The sequence below is a fragment of the Triticum aestivum genome, chromosome 7D, assembly GCF_018294505.1.
Source record: "Triticum aestivum cultivar Chinese Spring chromosome 7D, IWGSC CS RefSeq v2.1, whole genome shotgun sequence".
NCBI lineage: Eukaryota > Viridiplantae > Streptophyta > Magnoliopsida > Poales > Poaceae > Triticum > Triticum aestivum.
The window spans coordinates 71,651,180-71,655,976 of NC_057814.1; positions in this window are offsets into that span (position 1 = coordinate 71,651,180).

The window sequence follows — 4,797 nt, forward strand, 5'->3', positions numbered from 1 at the left end:
CTGCATCGGCGTTGTCTGTGGGTCTCCCGTCCTAGTCAGACAACATCGGCAGGAGAGACCGGCGACGGAGGCAGCAGGAGAGGGATGCGGCCTCATGGGTAGTGCACGTGGACTGTTGCGCCCGGGACTCGGCACCCCGTCCATCCAGCCGCCGGCAAGTATCGCACCGTCGGGCCTGGTTGGGACAGAGGAGGATCTGACGGACGATTGGGGCATTCCGTAGAGTTTTCCGCCAATGCAGAGGCCGGCAGGGCACCTCCTGCAGCTCGTTCGGGCACGGACACCTGTGGCACCGAGATGCCCACAGCTCGTTCGGCGTAATGACACAAGACTCGGTATGTTCTTTTTGCTCCTCTTGGATCAACTTTGCATATGCCACGGTCAATGTTTTGCATAGACTGTTAGTTCATTTCGGACATGATCATTGTTTTGAAATCATGATAATTTTAGGAGTTTACCATGTCGGACATTATCAATGATAATCAAGAACCGGGTCAAATGTACTAAGTGTTGGGGGATCCAACTTGTACTACTTTCAAGTTGGGGGGATTTCAAACCTCAATCAAAAAAAGAAGCCAAAGACGCCAAAGGCAAGAGGTCTGGCATTCTCAACTTTTGAGGATATCTTGTTGGTTAAATCTTTGTTGGCCACAACATTGGACCCCATATGTGGCATGGAGCAAAATGGCAATAGGTATTGGGAGAAGATTTGGAAGCATTATCATGAACACAAGCAATATGTGGAGCCGCATCCTTTCATGACCAACCGTAATATGGCATCTCTCCAACATCAATGGGGGGCCATTCAAGGGGAAGTGAACAAGTTGTCGGTTACTATGCACAAGTGCTTGGACACCCTCAAAGTGTGATGGGAGTGTCAACTCACGCAAGCTAAATTACTTCACTTTTTCATCATTTGAATTGTTTGTTTTTGTGTTGCATTCTCATTGTTGTACATACATTGTTTGCTAGACACTGGTGGCGGCTACTATGTATGAAGAAACAGAGAAGAAGGCATTTGATGTTAGCCATTGTTGGGTGATATGGAATTTCAAACCAAAGTGGAAACAACTTGTGGCAGATCTAAAGGCCGAAAAGAGGAAGAATGATGTCTCAAACTCCCAACAATCAGTTGGGTTAGATAAAGAAGAGGAAGAAATTGTAAGGGGGAATGGAAGAGCCATCGTGCCAAAGGATAAACGACAAGTGATGAGAAACAAGTGGGAGAAAGCGAGGGCCTCCCGTGACGCCGCGGCTACAAGAATGTCCACCATATGGACGTGCATTTTTTCCATAAGAGAGAACAAGGAAGAAGAGAGGTAAAAGCTCATGTTGGATGCCCAAAAAGAAGGGATGGATTGGCACCGGGAGAGGGAGAGTAAGAAGTTACAAAATGAGAGGGAGAAAATCGAGTTGGAGAAGAGGGAAGCGGCGATCAAATGGACTTTTGGAGAAATTAAGCTTGAAAATAAGAGGTTTCAACTTGCTCGAGATGCGGAGGATGCCAAGATGATGTTAACGAATGACAGTGTCTTGGACGAGCATGTAAAGAAGTGGCTTGCGGGGTGTGATGCCTCCGATTCAGATCGTACACTAATCATACACGCAAACGTGTACGATCAAGATCAGGGACTCACGGGAAGATATCACAACACAACTCTAAAAATAAAATAAGTCATACAAGCATCATAATACAAGCCAGGGGCCTCGAGGGCTCGAATACAAGTGCTCGATCATAGACGAGTCAGCGGAAGCAACAATATCTGAGTACAGACATAAGTTAAACAAGTTTGCCTTAAGAAGGCTAGCACAAAAGCAACATCGATCGAAAAGGCAAGGCCTCCTGCCTGGGAGCCTCTTAACTACTCTTGGTCGTCGGCGGCCTCCACGTAGTAGTAGGCACCCTCAGTGTAGTAGCAGTCGTCGTCGAAGGTGGCGTCTAGATCCTGGGCTCCGACATCTGGTTGCAACAACCAGGTAGAAGGGAAAGGGGGAAAGAGGGAGAAAAGCAACCGTGAGTACTCATCCAAAGTACTCGCAAGCAAGGAGCTACACTACATATGCAATGGGTATATGTGTAAAGGGCCATATCGGTGGACTGAACTGTAGAATGCCAGAATAAGAGGGGGATAGCTAATCCAGTCGAAGACTACGCTTCTGGCAGCCTCCGTCTTGCAGCATGTAGAAGAGAGTAGATTGAAGTCCTCCAAGTAGCATCGCATAGCATAATCCTACCCGACGATCCTCTCCTCATCGACCTGTGAGAGAGCGATCACCGGGTTGTATCTGGCACTTGGAAGGGTGTGTTTTATTAAATATCCGGTTCTAGTTGTCATAAGGTCAAGGTACAACTCCAAGTCGTCCTGTTACCGAAGATCACGGCTATTCGAATAGATAAACTTCCCTGCAGGGGTGCACCACATTACCCGACACGCTCGATCCCATTTGGCCGGACACACTTTCCTGGGTCATGCCCGGCCTCGGAAGATCAACACGTCGCAGCCCTACCTAGGCTCAACAGAGAGGTCAGCACGCCGGTCTAAATCCTATGCGCGCAGGGGTCTGGGCCCATCGCCCATTGCACACATGCACGTTGCGTGGGCGGCCGGAAGCAGAACTAGCCCCCTTAATACAAGAGCAGGCTTACGTTCCAATCCGGCGCGCGCCACTCAGTTGCTGACGTCAAAAAGAGCTTCGGCTGATACCACGACGTCGGTTGCCCATATCTTGTCCCACGTGGCGGTTAGTGCGTATAAGGTCAACGACCCAACTCAGATCAAATACCAAGATCTCGTTAAGTGTGTTATTATGAAATAACCGCGGACGCCGACCAGGGCCAGGCCCACCTCTCTCCTAGGTGGTCTCAACCTGCCCTGTCGCTCCGCCACAAAGTAACAGTCGGGGGCCGTCGGGAACCCAGGCCCCACTACAAAAAAAATACACTTCCATGATGATACGTGTTTGTCACAGTAGGTCGCGTTTTTTGTCATGCATGTACATCCATGACAAATTTATGACAGAATCAAGATAGTCATACCTGTGCTGTCGTAGAAGTGTTCCATGACATTACCAAAATTATCATCACGGAAGTGTCCACTTCCATGACGATAAATCGCGCGTCACAGAAGTGCTTTCGTCAAGGGTGACCGACACGTGGCATCCACCGTAACGGAACGCCATTAAGCTATCGGGTCGGGTTTTGGATCCGATAACCCGTTAACAGCCCCGACCAATGGGGATTTTCCACGTGTAAAATCATCATTGGCTGGAGGAAACACGTGTCGGCTCACCGTTGGGACAGATGTCATCCACTCATTGGACAGAAGGCGCCTATGATACGTCGACATGTGGCACGGCCCAATAGAGGCCCATTCCTATGTAAAGGCCGGCCCATTTGACTTGGTCAAAAGGTGGCGGGCCGGCCCATGTAAAGCCTGCTAACGGCCTGTTCACATATAGCCCATTTACAGCCCGCTAACCCAAGGCCCATTACGCCCTATCCGAATTAGGCCCGGTAGCGTCATCTGGGCCACCCAATATGATTCTAGCCCGTTTTCACTTCTGGCCCATGTATGGCCCATGACGTCTTTCGGCCCATATGAGGCCCTATGTAACTCTTGGCCTATTAACGGCCCGTGGTGAAACTGGCTCGTAATGAACAGTGTATTACTTTACACCCATTAACGACCCGTGGTGAAACTGGCCCGTAATGAACAGTGTATCACTTTATACCCATTAAGGGCCCGTTATTCCGTTGGGCCATTTCCAGCCCATGTTATCTTTCGGCCTTCTCAGAGCCCATTTATTCTTGGGCTCATTTCCAGCATTCGTTTACTTACGGCCCGTTACTGTCATTTTCTGCTTATGGGCCAAATTCAGCCCGTGGTTACAGTCGGCCCGTTTGTGGTCCGTTAACACGTTGGGCCGTTTTCATAGCGTCATGAAATACGGCCTATTAACGATGGCCCATTATGGTCGGCCCATGAACGGACGATTCCAACTCTAGCCCGTTTACGGCCATAATGCGGCCTGCTATTGGCCCATGTTTGGCCAATCGATCATACTGCCCGTATAAGGCCCATTGATGATACGACCCGTAGAAGGCCTATTGTTTCTGCGGCCCGTAGAAGGCCCATTGTTTCTACGGCCCGTAGAAGGCCCACCGTTTCTACGGCCCGTAGGTGCAGTGTCACTACAGTAAATATTAGCCCATGGTTATTGTGGCCTAGTTTTAAAAAATAGGTTGTTGCAGCCACTAGCAAACCGCAGAAAAAGAACTGCACTGACTACAAGCAAACAAATAAACAAGACAACAAGGAAATAAATAAGCAAGCAACTTACACTAGGCTATCACGGCTATTACACATATTACATCCACTGGGCATCAAAGTTCGCCACCAGTGCAAATATAGGGAACACAACAGCATATAAACGCCGCAGCAAAACAAGTCCAGAACTGAAACCACTTCAGAAGAGCTCAAGAAACAATATCCTGGGTACCCATAATGCTGGCAAGATGCTTAGCAAGCTTATTAACTTTCTCTTGTTTTGCGCTTAAGTCCTCCAGCGCCTGCTGTTGCACCAGAAAGTATGCATCTGAACATCTGATCGATGTCTTTCAACTTGAATTTGAGACTCAAGAAGCCGAACTGATTCAGGCAATGAGTTCGAAGAGCTAGTGCTAGCAGTGGTAGCCAGTAACTCGAACACTACATCAAGACAGGACTTTGGGGTTGTCTCAGTGTCCTCAATATAGCTTTTATCAGCTTTCTTGGAGACCGACAAGGATGTCTCACT